Source organism: Cavia porcellus, unplaced genomic scaffold (assembly GCF_034190915.1).
Source record: "Cavia porcellus strain 051 isolate PalLab524CR breed Dunkin Hartley unplaced genomic scaffold, mCavPor4.1 scaffold_3, whole genome shotgun sequence".
In the NCBI taxonomy this organism is placed as follows: Eukaryota; Metazoa; Chordata; class Mammalia; order Rodentia; family Caviidae; genus Cavia; species Cavia porcellus.
In genome coordinates, this window is record NW_026947486.1 from 112,815,087 (window position 1) to 112,832,937 (window position 17,851).

At 35.3% G+C, this 17,851-nt stretch overlaps 1 non-coding gene across 1 annotated transcript; it reads right to left on the minus strand.

Moving 5' to 3' along the window:
* Positions 1-8,405: 8,405 nt before the first annotated feature.
* Positions 8,406-8,524, minus strand: LOC111755337 (small nucleolar RNA SNORA26). Its single transcript, XR_002789892.1, has one exon. It is a non-coding gene; the product is annotated as a small nucleolar RNA SNORA26 (small nucleolar RNA).
* Positions 8,525-17,851: the final 9,327 nt, after the last annotated feature.

Genomic DNA, 17,851 nt, shown 5'->3' on the forward strand with positions numbered 1-17,851 from the left:
TGTCTCCCTAGAGTAAGAAACAGTTAATAATACCAAAAACGTAAAACAGATGTTGTGAAAGAGGAAGAAACTGCTCAAAGGGAAAGAACAATTGGGTGGGAGAAAGAAGAGGGGGAATTAAAAAAAATGAATGTGCATACACACACACAAGACAGCTAAGATAGTTATACTACTAATTTTTTAGTTCATTAATGTAATGAGTTGTGCTTATACTCTGGATCAATTTTGCAGGTGTATGTCTTGCAATATGAGCAACCATTCTCAACAATATATATTAACCATTGTTAATTTCCTATTATCTTGTTTTGAAATTCTGTATCATTGTATTGTTTTCCTTTAAAATATAATTTTAAAAAATTCTACACAGAAATGGGATCCTGTAGCATTTGTTCTTTGCTCGTTTCATGAATTAAAACAGTATCATCCAGGTTCACCTAGGTTTTTTAAAATGTCAGAATTTCCTTACGTTTCATGGTTGAATAGTACTCTACTATGGATATGCACATGATGTAAACTTTGACTGATTCCATATTTTACCTATTATAAATAGTGCTGCATTGGGCCTTGGTTTTAGCTTAGCGGCATGGGTGCCTGCCTGGCAAGTGCACAGTCGTGGGTTCAATCCCGAGGACTGAAAAAAAAAATAATGCTGTTTCAAACCACATGAACATATGACTTCAACATACTAATTCTATTTCTTGAATATATAGCTACCAATGGGAACTCCTGGATCATAAGTAGCTGTTTTTATTTTTAAATAACACATAAAATTTCACATATTTATGGGCTTCCTAGTGTTAATTTGATACATATATATACTATAAAGTTTAAATGAGATTACATACATCGGCATCTCCTCAAACATTTATCACTTTTTTAAGGTACAAACAGTAAAAGTCTTTTCTGCTGCATTACAGAAATACACAACATACTATCATTATCTAGTGACACTGTAACACTCTGGAAAAGGAGACTGAAGAAGACATCAGACAATGGAATGACCAGTGTTTCTGTTCTCTGGTAGGCAGAACTGATATTGTCAAAATAGCAATACTCCCACCACTGATACATAGATTTAATGTAATCTCAATCAAAGTACCTTCAGTACTCCTCATAGAACTAAAAAAAAAAACCTAAAATTTATATGGAACCAGAAGGGATTCACAATAAAAAAAGCAATCCTAACCCCATATAGTGGTATATTCCTATAATCCCAGCACTGGCAAGGCTGGGGAAAGAGTATTGCAGCAAGTTCAAGGCCAGCCTGGTCTACAAATTGAGTTCATGAACCGCACAGTGAGATCCTGTCTCAAAAACAAAACAGTTCAATGCAATGCAATCTTGTACAACAAGAACAAAGCAGAGACATGACAATACTTGGCTTCAAATTATACTATAAATCTACAGTGAGAAGGATAACAGGATACTAGAACAAAATGGGTATGTGGATTAGCAGAATAGAATAGCAGATGCAGAAACATCCCCAGATGCATTCATTTATTTGAACTTCAACAAAGGGGCCGAAAAGCACACACTGGAGGAACGATAGACTCTATCAAATTGTTTGATCATTGAGCAGAACTGTTTGCAGTGTCACTTTTTGAATGTCATTTTAAATGCTTTGATTTTGTAACCTGAACAGCTATTTCTAAGATGACAATATGTAACTTATCAACCAGCGAATTCTTACCGTTTGTTTTTCTGTAATTTTGTATTATTTCTACCCTTATTTATCTCCATGTATTTTTTTGTTTCCTTTTCTTTAAATAAAAAAATTGTGTTAAGAAAATTCACTACCTATATGCAGAACACTGAGGCTGGATCCGTGTCCCATCATACACTTAGAGTAAAATCAAAATACATAAAAGATCTAAATATTAAAACAGAAATAAATGACTTACTAGAAGATAAAAGAGCTAAACATCTTTTAAGTCCAATGCACGTGCAAAGACTTTTTATTTAAAAGCAAAACAAACAAAAAAAAACAATATAGAATTTCAAAACAAGTAATAGGAAATTAACAGTAGTAAATGTATTGCATATTACCTTAGAAATAGTTGTTCATATTGTAAGATTTAGGGATGAAAAAAATGATCAATGAAAAGCACAAACTGTTCTTTTGATGAACTTACAGATATAATAGTACAGTTATCTATCTTGTGTATGTACACATCATACATGTGTATGTATATCTGTATTTTTCCTTCCTTTTCTCCTTTCGCCAACCCAGTTATTCTTTCCTTTTGAGCACTTTATTTCCCTTTCGTTTTCACAATTATCTACTGTATATTTTGGGTCTTACTACTCTTTCAGTTTGTTGTTTTACACTAGGGAGACAATACACTATTTTCACATGTGAGGTTGATTTCACTCTTGAGTATGGTCTCAAGTTGTGTAGGGAGCCGCGCGACCACCCCGCTGCTGTCTCCCCTCCTCTCCCTTATACGGGCACATAGTGCACCTACATCAACCATGATCCTCTCCTGCTCACGCCACGTACACGGACGTGACGATGACCTATCAGAGATCACCCCGTAGCCTCTTCCTGTCCCACCGGCCCACCCTTGCCCTATAAAAGCTGTGACCAATTCTTCAATAAACACAACTTGACTGGACTTCAATTTGTCTCCGTCTCTTTGTCTCTTGCCCTATGTTAGTCCTCGTTCCTCCTTCAGGTGGTTACCCCATGGATTGACCCGCGGGGCAGGTCAAAGTTGCAACCATTTATATATAAAGGACTCTAGTTTATTCTTTTTTATAGCTGAGTAATACTCCTGTATAAAAATGCCACATCTTTTTATCCATTTTGCAGTTAATGGGCATTAGCATTGTTTCCAAGAGTTAGCTACTGCATATTGTGCTGCTACAAACATGGGTATACATATGGCATAGGATGATGTTTTGAATTCTGGGAAAATATCCAGAAAATTAATAACTGGATGAAATGATACTTCAAACCCTTGTTTTTTTAAGGCATCTCCAGACTGATTTCCATAGTGGTTGCACCAGTCTACACTCCCACCAATAGTAAAGAAGGGCTCCTTTCTCACACAGCTCCGCCGACATTTGTTATTGGTTGATTTCTTGATGGTAGCCATCCTTTCTTGGAGTGAGATGGACTCTCAACGTTGTTTTAATGTGCATTTCTCGAATAACCAGTGATGTTGAGCTTTTCTTCATGTATTTGCCAATTTTATTTCTTCATCTGATAAGTGTGTGTTCATCTCACGTCCATTTTTGGACTGGGTCTTTGAATTTGGGAGGTACTGATGTTTTTTATTTCTGTATATATTCTAAACACAAGTCCTTCGTCTGAAGGACAGTTAGCTAAATTTTTCCAATTCTGTGAGTTTTCTTTTCACTCTGTTGGTGGTTTCTTTTGAAGTTAAGCAAGGACTTTTTGAAGAGAACTCTAATTACACGAGAAATAATTCAAGAATCAACGAGTAGGATTACATGAAAGTAAAAAGCATCTCACAGAATAAAAACAATCAAGAGTGAAGAGACAACCTACAAAATGGAAATTTCTTTTTTGCCACGTATTTCTCAAGCAGATGATTAGTATCTACAATAATAAAGAATGCATAAAAACTGCACCAACCATCAGAAAAGATGACTTAAAAAATGGGCAAGTGAAATTAATGGACACTTCTCAGGAAATACAAATGGACAATACATGTATGAAAAATGTGCAACATCTCTGGCCATTAGAGGACTGCAAACTAAAACAGTATTAAAATCCACCTTACACCAGAAAGAATGACGACTATTAAGAAATCAAATAACAACACATGTTGGTGTGGTCGTATTAAAAAAAGGAACTCTTCTACACTGTTGGTGGGAAGGTAAACAAGTATAATCATTATGGAAACAAGTACAGAGATTTTTCAAACAATTAAAAATAGAAATTCCATTTTACCTAGCTATTCCCCTCTCTAGGTATCCTTACACAAAGGGCTTAATATATCATATTACAGTGATACTTGCATATCCATGTTTTAGAAGCACAATTCATAATAGCTAAATACTGGAAGCTATATCCGTCAACTAATGAATTGATAAAGAAAACATGGGATCTGTATATAATGGAATACTATTCAGTTATAAAGAATAATTCAAGTCATTTGCAGGAAAATGGATATACCTGGAAAACAATGATAAGTGAAATATAACACAATCTTAAATTCTATATGGTGTCTCTCATTTGAATAATGCAAATGAAGATACAAATGAAGATACAAACAAAAGACTAACAAAAAGGATACAAATGAAGATACAAACAAAAGACTAACAAAAAGGGAGCTAGCATTCTGCAAGAAGGAAATGGACTTAGGGACAGGGGTAGGGGGAGAAGAGGTACAAAAATTTTATATGTGTCATGTACATGTAACAAAAACCCTCAATGAATGTGAACATTGTATGTCACAAACACGAACTAAAAATTTATCTTGTGGTGAAAGACTATGTTGCATAAGTTGTTCTGTTCTGACCTGTGCTTTTGTATTATGTCCTCTTTTATCTCAATCTCCTTTATTTTTTAAATTTAGGAAAAAAATAAAAAATAGCAGGATATATTATAGTAACTTTTATGATTTCCTATTAACTTGATTTGAAGCCCTATATTTCTCTCACCATCTTGTTTTTACTGATTTTACTCTATTCTGTTTTGTTTGATAGTATCAACTTTGAGGATATAGACAACTACTTTGAAGACAGTTAAGATTCACTATGATGCCCATTCTGGTTTGACTATTATCTTCTTTTGAAGTCCTGTAATGTCTCAAATGTTTTGGTTTTATTGGTTTTCTTCTGTAGTGTTTTATTCAATTTTATTATAACTGATGATATAGGCAATTATTTTTAAGATAGCAAGAGGCATTATAGTAACTACTGCTGATCACCTTGTATTGTTTTTACATCATGTACTATACGTCCATCCTTTTGATTTGATTGACTCTTTTATTTTGTCATATTTGGTTTTATTCTCTTCAAAAAAAGTAGTAAGAACTGTGGGAGTAATAAAACCCAAAATGTGTAATTGTTATTGTGAAAAGGAGAGGAAAAGAAAGTGCTCTCAAAGATATAATAGCATATATATTTAAGTGTATAAGATAGATAACCATATTACTGAGTTTTTGTTGGATCATTGAACATAACTATTTGCAGTCTCACTGTTTGAATGTCCACTTTGTATGCTTTAATTTTGTAACTTGAACAACTATTTCTAAGATGACAATATGTAATCTATTAACTAGTGATTTCTTACTGTTCCTTTTTTTTTAAAATTCTGTACTACTTATTCTTTTTTTCTTTTTCTCTTTAAATAAAATTTTAAAAAAATAAAAATAATAGTAGTAACAATAACAATGAAAAGGGGGAAAGGAGGTCTAGGGAAGTAGGCAGGGAGTTGTGTGAATAGTGGAAGAGGAATGAAAAGAATCAAGATATAGTAAACACATGCACCTCCTCCCTAAGATGAATGCAAACACCATGTACTAGAAACATAAATGAACAAAATCAATTTTTTTTTCAAAAAAAGTATGAGGTAGTATAGAATGCATTTATTATTTGTACTTAACCGTTCTACATCATATATACATTTCAAAACATTTTATATGAAAATTGCCACTTATATACATATTGTTATACCAATTTAAAAATTAAAGTGATTGCCAGAAATAAAAAACAAAAAATGTAATTATGATATCAGAAACAGCCTAAGTTATCTAATGCAAAGTGGGACTCTGCTCCTCATTGGTGCTAATACCCTTATTATTGATATTGTTCTTAAGTCACCATCCATCCCTAATGCTCCACATTTCTTTATCATTATTTCCTTTAACCGTCACCTTGGAAACCTCCTTACTAAACAAGAGAATACTGAATAGTAACTTGTCACAATCATCCATCACTATAACCTCAGGTAATTAAGAGATAAATTTAAAATCTGAAAATAGTAATAAATAGTAATATATCAGCAATTTCATAACTGATTCAAAGGAAATGAAGAAAAGATTTGTTAAAAATGGGTTGGTCAAGTACACTGCTTTCACCAAAAAGTACCAATATATGCTAAAGCTCAAAATGAAAATAAATTAAGTCCAACTAGACTGGGTAATACATTTTTTATTAGCTAACATCCTCTCGGAAAAATACATCAATACCTTTAAGCCAGGTGCTGTAGTATGCACCTGTAATTCTAGCACTCGGGAGGCTGAGGCAAGAGAATTACTATGGATCTAAGGCCAGCCTAGACTACATAGTTAAGTTCAAGGATAGCCTGAGATATAGAGACAAGAAAAAAGCAGAAATAATTTTAAATGTAAAGTTATTGCAAGGCCACAAACAAATATAACATGAATGAAAATTTCTAGCAGGTAAAATGCCTTTTCCATGCGTCCTCATGACCTCTATTTTTCTTGGGGAGCCCTTACTATTGTGGATTAAGAATCTGGGCTGTCCCTGGCAAAAGAACTTTACTGGAGAAAAAGGAAACCAAAATACAGTACTAGATTTTTATTTATTTATTTATTTACTTTAAAAAAATTTATTGGGACCAAGGATCTAACTCATGACCTTGTGCTTAGGCAGTTATTTGTGCCACTGAGATAAATCCCTGGCCCTAGATTTTTTATTTTACAAATCACTGGCTTGTGGTAAAACTTATAGCAGGTTTGAGAAATATTTCCAAAATTTCTGTAAGGAACACTATGATTTATGTTAGTTTGTAGAACTACTCAGGATAGGGTAGGCACAAATCCATGAACAGTGGCAGAGCCGTGACATCTGTTAGTTTTTGAAGCTGCCTATAACCTCCCTAGTTGCCTAAACACACTAAGATCAAAATCTCTGAAAGGTAAAATTCATCTCTGGAAGTCTTTCAGATCCCAGGAGACAAATCCGAGAGTCTCTCATGCCAAAGCCAATGTATAAAGAAAAGCTGGGCTGACTCTTAATAACACTAAACTTCTCAGCATAAGTGCATCTCAACCTATGATTGAAATGAGGTCATTTGTACCTGTGTTTCACTAACTGTGGAAATAGAATTTTAATGTGGAGTAAATCACTATAGGCATATCATCCACAATTAATGTACAGCTCAATATCTGACATACACAAACAATAACTGGCTTGTACAAGTTTTTTGAAGTTGTAATAGGAACAGCAAATTTGCTTAAGCAGTATCATTGGCTTACTTTGTTTTACACAGGAAAAATTAGGTAATTGTGTCAAAAAGAGTATGGACTGCAAAGTATAAAATACTTTTTGTTTCTCTTTAGAGAAAATTGTTACCAACTCTGGTGGTAGATCATCCAAAATAAAATAAAAGAAACTCTTTAAACCAGTCACAAATAAAAATTTACACCTTAAAAGAAACTAAAAGCTACAGCCAATACTCCCAGAAAAAATGGAACAAACTAGAAATACTTCTAATGTGATTAAAGAATGTTCTTCAAAACTTAAGGAAAGTGTGTTTTCAGTCAAGAAAAAATAAGCTGACTGACCTCTGTTTCAATAATCCACACTACATAAAACACTGCAGTACTGTGGGCTGAAAGAAAAATAGTTTGAAGGGTTAACTACAAGAACAAAAAAGAATACTGAGTTATTAAAAATACTGACTTTCTAAAGAAACTACATCAGTAATATCTTTTTGGGTCCAGGATACATTTCAAAATAAAATATATAAATATACAGCAAATCAGCACAAAGATCAGGAAAAAAACTAAGTTTTCAGCAGTTAGTCTATGATATGTGACTAGTCCATATTAAAATGACTATTTTGAAAGCAAATCAAATTAAGAACAAAGCAGGAAGGGAGACAGAGGAGAGAGAAAATATAGGCTACATAAGAAATTACCATAAACAAACTGTATTTTTTATCAGAAACTACATTACAATGTCCATCAAAAAACGTACACACACTTCAGGAAAAAACACCTGTATAAACATTTTAATACTAAATTTACTGTGACAGCATGACATTAATAGAAGTCACCTTTGGCTTCTGAAAGTATAAGAAGTGCTTAAAGTGGTGGCCATTAGCTTCCAGACACTCATTACTAAAGCGAACTGCTGCATGGGTAACCTTGGTCACTAGATGCTGCGCATGCATTTTCAATTTCTTGTCTAAAAGTTGGCAGTGTAGTGGGTTTGCTGCACTATATGACACTCTCTAAGGTTCCCCCTACAATTTTTCTTTTCTTGGAGTGTGTATGCATTGTTTAGCAGACACTGTACATATAAATGCAATGAAATGCTCTAGTAAAAAGTATTTTTTAATTCTAAAAATGCAAGACATTTCTGTGTTTACTTATAAGAGAAATAACGTAAGTTTAAGAATTAAAAAAACAAGGTAAAAATGGAGGAGTATCTACTGTTAACGATACCACTTTTTTTTTCCCACCTGTGACTCCAGACAGGACCCAAAGAAGAGTTTAATCTCTTATCTGGGCTTTAAGGAGTCTTTCTTTTCCCTTCTGTATTACCCTTTGAAGGCACTGTGTCAACCTTAAAAGGGCAAAGCAAAGGGCAATAAACACTACTCTAAAAGACTGTGGCACAAAGAACTGAAATACATTTCACTGAGGTACACTTATAAATGAGATTTATATTAAGTATTTGAAAATGTGAAAGGAAAAAAATAAATCTAGACGTAATTATAGAGCATTTAAAACACCTTTATCAGAATCTATAGAAAAACTAGGCTGAACAGCTGTGATATAGAATAACTACATTTAAGAATACAACAAAGTTGACATCTCAGTTTAACAACTGCAAGTTCAAACTTTCCATCCTCAGACAACAAAGTTGGAAAAAAACAATTTAGTATTGGTAATTTTATTGCATTCAGGTTGAGAGCAAGTCAAGGGCTGCATCTTGCCCAGGGCACAAAGCGGCAATGCTTTCGCTCAGGAAACAGATAGTGCTTGTGTTACTGCATTAGAATATTCAGCATCCTGTTGTTTTTTTCTTTTTGTGTGTAAATTATCATTAACATGTCTCTAAAAAAAGTCAGTGATATCAGCAGTAAGGGAGAAAACTGAGTTAAAGAAAGAAATCATCATGCAAGTTGTTGAAATCTTGGGAAAATGATATACAAGTGTAATTTTTGGGCCTCAGAATCAACTATTTGGTTTTGAATTATTTCTTATGGGAAAAATATGTGCAGTTCTCAGTTTTTATTACACTCAAACAAATTTGGTACAAATTGAGTATGATAACTGAGGTTATTACATATATATACATAATACACAACAATTCACACAGCACTGCAAAACCTATGCATACTTCTAACTGCATTACATGTTGAAAGAAATTAAAGCTCAAGTTTTTCCTAAATGTTATTATTTTTAATGCTTTATACATCAACTTATTAAAACACTTACCTTGCAAAACTGACTAATTGGCTTTTTTCATCCTTTAGCTTATTTTGTATATAGAAGGTTATTTTGTCTGTGAAGGCCAGTTATACTTTTTTTCAAGGGGGACTAAGAATTGAACGTAGAGCCTCATGCATATTAGGTAAGCATTTTTCTACTACACTATACCTTCAGCACTTTTTATTTCTTACTTGAGAAAAAGGTCTCACTAAGTTGCCCTTGCTGTTCTCAAACTTGCAATCCTGTTAACTCAGCCTCCTAAGTGAGGTAAGGAATATTCTCTATACCTCTAGTCTGTATGTTTTCCTGTGTATTCAACTGACCTAAAAGTTCTTTCTCTGAAATACAGAGAACTTTAAACAGTTTCTATTATTTCTGTACATCAAGCAAGATTCATGATAACTTATAACCTGAAACTTACGTCCTCAAAGGACTTCCCCATAAAAGCAGGCTTTGATGTGGTTTGCATGTAAATAGAAGGTTGACTGTCGTTTAAGTTTGGGAGAATTCTTTTGGCTATGTGCATTTAAACTCGTATGACTTTTCATGAATTTGTATTTCAACAGATACAACACATACAGGGTGTTTCTGGGTATCAAACCTGCTGGTCATTGGATCGTTAGTTCTCTTAGGTCTCTGGCATTTGGAGTTAAGACTGTAAATGTACCTTTAGATTCCTTGGGCCACCAGTTTTCTGAATCACCATGTAGATCACAGAACTCGCCAGCCTCCATACTCCTGTGACAAAGTTTCCAATTAACAGTTTCCAAAGAAAAAGTTTCCAAAGACAGAGAGGAACTAAATAAAGGAAACTCAAAATCTTGTTCCTTGTGGGATCAGGTTTTTGTGAAGAAAAAGCAACAAGTCCCAGAAAAACCTACATGTGAAGTTTTCCCTAGGACCTTCTAGTTCTGTCTCATGAGGTGTGCAGCAAGTAATTGGAGGCGACACATCACTGAATGCAAAGTACCAGAAAACACAGCTCAGTGACTAAATCTCCACTGCAACTTAACAACGCCACCCTAAATGCTGTTCACACTGCACACTACTCTATTCGGATGGTGCCATTCATAAATGAAAGCTATCTGAACACCACCTTCATGAGTACAGCACTATACAAAGCATGACAAAGAAGGGGGCTGACTTTTTTAAGCATGATACAAAGCCATAAAAACCTACATGAAGACTATTCCCAGGGAATCTCATTCCTTAGGGTTTATCCCATGGAAGGCTCTTAATAGGGTCCTATGAATTGAATCTGCAGTAAGAAGGTGGCTTAAGACTGAAGAAATGGCAGTGGCGTGCAGGTACCCATAACCTGCTCCCAGGCTGGCACTGAGGCTGTACTTGTCATGCATTACCCCACTTCAAGAAGTGCCATTCAAACTTTTAATACATGGATGGCACTCCATGAAGTGAAGCACTGCACACCGCATGACTCACGCTGTTGCTCCACCATCATGCTACTTCACCCAGTGCTGCTTCTGAAGGATCCAAAGCATACACTCAAAAGACCTGCAAGAAAACCATCCTTCACCCCTCTTTTTGCCTTTGTCATTCCCTGGTGCATCCCTTTCACCTGCTTAATATTTAATGGGGCAAATTTTAAAGCTAAGAGAAAAAGAGCAATTCCCTCTACTTTTTCTCTCAGGCTTATGATACTTGGCTTCATTATTATGCTTATTTTCAATTAAGTATAATTGACACATTAAAAACTACCAGTCTAGATATGCATCCTATTTAGATATTTTTGCAAGCCAGAAAAGGCTTGGTGGAAACACATCAGGGAAGTATTATCTTTTCACCAATCTCAATCTTCTTTACACTGCTATGTAGAACTTGGCGTGGTATCTTCTAGTCCAGAGATGCAAGCCAGCAGGAACAGATGCAGCAGCTACCATGGTCGTGTATTTGCAAATCAACATTTAGATAAATAGGCATAACATGTGGGACACAGTTAAGCTTGTAAGTTCTGTATGCAGGAAGAAGAGAGAAAGAGTAAACAGGTGGTCATGATGGCAAGAGACAAAGTAGAGCAGGATTCTTACTAACTACAGTCTAAATTCCTTCATGGTTTTGGATGGAGTGAGAAACACAAAATCCGTAATATAGTTATTCACTAAACTCACTAACAAGGTTTTAACAAGCTTGCATGGAAGATAATGAGTCATAGGATTATCAGGTTATATATTAAAATCTGACATGTAATGTTTACATTTAGCTCCCCAGGTTGTACCTCCTGTCAACTGCCTCTTTTCCCAACCTCTTTTTCTCTTCTTTCTCCTCTCTCCACCCCCTCCTTCTCCTCTTGGAGATTTCTAGATTTAAGGAGTTACCTCAATAAGAAAAATAGAAAAGCCAATGCAAAATTCCCCTTTCCTCAAAAATTCTAAGACATGGATTTTGTCATCTTGCCATCATTCAAAATTCTAAAGAATTTTTTAAAAAGTAGATTTGTCTGTCACATATAAATTTCTGTGCAGGACATCAATTCCTTAATTACTTGTTGATGCAAGAGAATGCAAAGTACTATGAAGAATAAGACAGAACATATATGCCTTGTGCAGTCAAGTACTTTCAATTTCTGACAGAATAAAGTACTTATGTATTCTAAATTGAGAACAAAGTGGGTTTGAGCATAGGGAAGTGTACTTTAGCTTCTTCAGAATGAAACAACGCTGAGGTCATAGAAAAGGCCGCATGACCACCAAATTTGTTATTTCCAGTTTTACTGGGCCTTTTATAAGACAACGAGATGTAAACCCCGGTATAGTGCTCACGAGAAGCCTTTGTGAGCATGCTGGTGTGCTGGGCCTGCTGCTCAAGGTGTGCTCCTGAGTCTTCCAAGCCTACGCAGAACCCAACCCATGGCAGAACCCAAGCCGTGGCACTCACCACTGAAGGGCAGTTCTGTGCCTCCAACTCCAGCCCCAGACTTTAAGGTGTGACATGCTGGTGTTGTATACCACTCTGCAAAACAAAAACAAAATTCGTATTTTATTTTTTATACAACACACCTTCCTGAATGGAGAACTTCATAGAGGGTCAGCCCAAGTTAAGGACACCTCTTACACACACTTGCAAGTCTTTGAGTAGACTGCAACTTTATCTCACGTACCTGGTGCTCCATTGCTCTTTCTCTTCCATCTTTTTCTCTCTCTTCACTTGCTACATATTTGGGGGAGGCGGTTGTATATTTTGATACAGGGTCTCACTATATAGTTACAGGCTTGCCTTGAACATACTTTGTAGCTCAGGTTAGCCTCAAACTTAGTGATCCTCCTGCCTCAGCCTCCTGAGTACTAGAATTACAGGTGTACACCACCATGCCTGACTCCTTCCCACATTTTAACATGCTAGAGCTCCATAGCCAGGCAAAATGGGCTCCATTTCATCTCTTGCTCTTCAAGATAAACAATGCCTGTATGTATTATACTCTTTGTTTTCAAATAATTAATTACATTAGAGATGGATCACTCAAAATCGTTCTACCAATGCCAAGACAATGTCTTAAGTAAAAAAGCCTAATATCTTGATCCTCTAGGCTCCTGCACTGCACATGTCCTAATGCTTCTACAAGCACTGTTCACCTATCTCCAACCTGCAGCAAAGCCAGTGAAGATCAGTGAGAATCTCCTAAAAAAAAATAAAAATTTAGATGCTAGAATATTGACATTCAAAAGTGTATTTTTTTCAGATGCTAGAAGAAGAAAAAACTCTCACTACACAAGCAGAAATCATTTACAACATAGGATTTGTGAGCTTTTCACATGACACTTTTCCTGACAGCAAATTTCCACCTTTTAATTTGAGTTCACTCTTTCACTTTCATGATAGCTGGTGACTAAGCAGACTCAGATTAAAGTTCAAGGTGAATAATTTCTGAAAACAAACGGACTTTGAAAGGTTAACAACACTTTCCCATCCCTGAGACAAAAATGCTTAACACTGGAAACTTCAAAAAAGGCAGAGGTTTCTTTGGCTCACTGTTCCAGAATGTTCAGAGTCCACTACCGGCTGGTTCTGAGGCACAAAGGGCATAGTAGATGAAAGAGACTTAGATCTGGCAACTGGGAAGCAGGAAGAGAGAAGGATGGAAATGAAAATACACTCTTTCAGGACACACTCCCAGTAACTCTTCTCCTCCATATAGGCCCCACCCCCTAACAGCACAGTCAGCTGCAAGTAATCCACCAATGAATACATTGGCCCTGTAACCTAATCACCTTTTAAAAACCCAACCTCTAAACACACGAGACTTTTGGAGACACATTTTAGATGTAAGCCATAACATTTTTCCCTGACCCCCAAAAGGTTCATACCCATTTCACTATGCAAATGCAGTTAGTCCATTTCTAGGAGTTGCCAAAGTCTTAACAGTTCCAAAGCTGCTGTAAAGTCCAAGTCAAAAGTCTCCTCACAGATTAAAGGCAAACTCCAAGTTGTGAGTGCCTGTAAAAATTAAAATGAAAGGCAAATTTTTCCAGCATACAATGGTACAGAGTAAACATTCCCATTTCAAAAGAAAAAGGAGAAAAGAAAAGAATAGAGCCCAAGCAAGACCTAAATCTAGCAAAGGAAACATCTGATAGTTCCATGTCCAGCATCTGGGGCAAGTTGTGGTGCCATGCTAAGTTCAAAGGGCTTCAACAGCCCTAACCCTATGGCCTTTATTGGTTGCATACCTTATGATCTCTCTTTAGCTGGCAACGGTCACTGCAAGCAGCTTGCTTTAGCAGATATTCAACATACCCGACATCTTTAACTTCCTGGGATCTCCACTCCACTTTCAGCCTCACTTGTGCAACTTCACATGTTCTTCTCAAGGACACAGTGCCCAGCCTCCCACAACTTCCTCTGAAATTTGGAAGCATCCATAACACTCTAACTATTGAATTCTGCATGTAAAATCAGCACCACATGGATGATGACAATGTCTGCTACTACCTCATGCAGTAGCCAAGACCCTTGGACAATGGCTGCAGTGACTAGTGAGTGCCTACATGGCTACACTTGGGTAAATAATTCCCTACATGGCCTCCAACTGAGAAGAAAACCCTGGGAATCTCTTTCCAAATCAGTCTTTCAAAGGAATTTATCTTTTTACAGCCTTGATCCTGTGATGGGTGCTGTTTGCTCATTTCCTGGGATGATCTCAAGGCATCTTTTATATGGTTCTGATTCAAAGTACATGACTTTTTAAAAATACTAATCTTTTCAGTATCCAAGCTTGCCTTGGCTCCAGTTACATGTACTTTGTATCTGGCTAAGCTATAAAATTAATATTAATTCATTCTCATTATACAGTGGCACCTTAGCTCAAAACTTAATTCTTTCAAAAATTCTGGTTGCAAACTGAACTGGATAAGAACTGAATCAAAGACTAGTTTCAATGTTGACCTTATGGGGAAATTTGATTCCACTACACATTAAGCTAGAAGCAGTCAGCAGTACCCACACCACAGTATGCATGTGGGCTACATAAAATTTCCTCTACCAGACTCATTAGTTCACCAAATTTGGATTTAGCTTCACATTCTTAGCATGTAGAGAAAATGGAGGAAAGTTCCCACCTGAAACTTCATGCGTCTACCTATCTTTCACTGTCCCTATTCCTATCAGCATTCTGGTCTTTTGAGCACCTAATCAAACTGTTCATTAAACCCTACTTATAGCATTCTAAGGCTTTTATATCTTGTATTGCTAAGCCTTTCCAAATTACTCCCACAAAGCAGTTCTAAAGGCTTCTGATCAACAATGACCTCACTACTGGAACCAATTTTTTGTCTTAAGTCATATTGATCATCACTGAGGCATAATACCTGACACCCAAAACTTCTAAAGTAGAGAGATTTATTTTGGCTTACAGGTTAAGAAGTTTCTGTCCATGGTCAGTTTGCTCCAAAGCAGAAATAGCATGGTGAAGAACAGCTTCTAACCTAGTAGCAGACAAAAAGTCAAAGTATATGTGTGTGAGAAGGAGCCAAGAATGAGAGTATAACCTTGCAGGTCATGCCCCCAGTAACACATCTCTTTCAAACAGGCCCCATCTTTTAACAGCATAATCAGTTATGATTTTATTACTAGATTAATCCACTAAGATGCATAGCACTCCCATGATCTGATAAACATCCAAAAATGTATCACAAAACATAAGACCTTTGGGGAACATTTTAGGTTTAAATCATAACACAGAAGAAATAGGCCAAACATGGCCAGGCATGGTAGCCCATGCCTGTAATTCCAGTGCTCAGGAGGCTGAGGTGGGCAGAGCACATGGAGTTCAAGGTCGTCCTGCACTACAAAGTGAGTTCAAGACCAGAATAAACTGTATAATGGAACCTGTCTCCAAAATGAAAGAAAAAAGAAAAAAAAATGAAACAAAAGAAACCATGTCAAATAGTACCCATTCACATCAATGCTTCTAGACAGTTTTTCTACTCACTGGTTTCTAGTACCTGATCCAGTCTGTACTTCATCTCTCCCAGATGACACACACTTCCTTTCACTTACCTGGTTTTAATGAAAAAGGTAGTACAGGTTCACTACCTAAAATTCCTTCATCAGCAGTAAAAATGTTTTATGAGCTATGTTGGCCTGTTTTAGAGATCATTATTTATTAAAAAAGCCATTAAGATAAATTAGTTTCTTTACAAGGTTGTAGGATTCATAATAAAATAAAAACAACTGTTACTATATACTAGCATTAAAAAGGAGACAATGACATTTTGTAAGCATCTCAGTAATAATGGTTTCAAAAATGTAAAATATTAAAAATGTAAAATATTTAGAAATAAATCTGAGAAAAGATGAGTAAGACTTGTTCACACAAAACAAAACAATAGCAGCATTGTTGAGACAAATTAAAGAATTCCAAAATAAATGGAGATGTGTTCCTTTTACTATACTCTTGGCTCAGAAAAATATAGAGTATCAATTCTCCCCAAATTGATCTGTGGGAAAAATGCAATCCTAATAAAAATTACAGAAAGTTATTTTACAAATATTGGCAAATCAATACTTAATAAAAGAGGAAGTAAAAATAACTAGTAGAGCTCAAATATCTTAGAAAAGAATAAATCTATAGAAACACTAGCTGACTTTAAAGACTTTAAAGTAAACTATTAAATTAGGAATGTGTATTAATAGCTCCAAGATTTCTAAATATGTCAATAAAACAATAGTGAGTCTATTACATCCAGACATACTGTCAGTGTATTTTAAATAACAGTACAAACAAAACTTAATGAAGAAAGACGCACCTTAAAAAATGGCAGTGGAAAAAATAGATTAATAGGTATACAGGTGATACATAAGGAGATATACTATATACCATGAAATGAACAATCATTGAAATATTATCCAATATAGAAATATTAAATGTTCTTACATACAAAAATAGACTCTGAAATAAAATTTTTAAAATTAAGCAGAGGAGAAAGTATTTTCCAGTTTTGATTTGGTAATGACTTTTATATGATATTCAGAGCAAAATCTATAACAAATTGAAAAACTGGATCTCATCTAAGTTAAATCTTTTCTTTGAAATGTACTAAGAGAAAAGACAACCTATGTAGGACAGAATCAGAAAAACATCAGTAAATTTGTAAATATTTGATAAAGGCCTTATATCTAGAAATTATAAAGCACTTTTCATTGTTAATAGGAAAGAACTAAAAAAGAATTGAAGACCTAAAGAGGCACTTCACTTAATAGAATAGTATAAGGACAGAAATTAATCACATACTCCACATCGTTTCTCCTTTGTTTGAGGCAGGCTTTCATTCTGTAGTCAATGCTGCCTTCAAACTCACAATTGCCTTGTCCCGGTCTCTCAAGCATTGGCATTCCAGGTGTGTATCACATACCTGGCTCTACAAGTTTTTAAAAAGTAAAATGCAAAGTAAGTGCATAATGAAACATTAAGACACATAGTATTGCTTTTTTTACTTTCTTTTTTCTTCTTTGAGACAAGAGTTTTGCTATGTACTTCTAGTTGGCCTTTAGCTGGTGATCCTCCTGCTTCAGCTTCACAAATGATGATATTACAGGAATCTGCCACCAAGCTTAGCTATTTTTTCTGTAATTTCAGATAACTGAAATCATCAGTATCAAGGAAAATTACAATAATGAAGCCAAGTAAGGTAGTACTAGCTTGTAATTACAGCACTCTGCCAGACTGAGGATCACAATTTAGAACCCAGACCATGCCAACTGAGCAACTTAACAAGATCCTGTCTCAAAATAAAAAATGAAAAAGGCCTAGGGATGTTACTCACTGGAAATGGCCTGTGTTCAATCCTCAGAAGCAGTAAATACATAAATAAATAAAGTCTAATCATGGAATCACATGTACAAACTTCTATAGTAATAAAAGCAGCAAATGCTGAACATGTAGAACTACAAAAGAACAACAATAAATAAAGGTAAAACTAGAATAAAATTCATAAAGCAAAGTCAAAAGTACT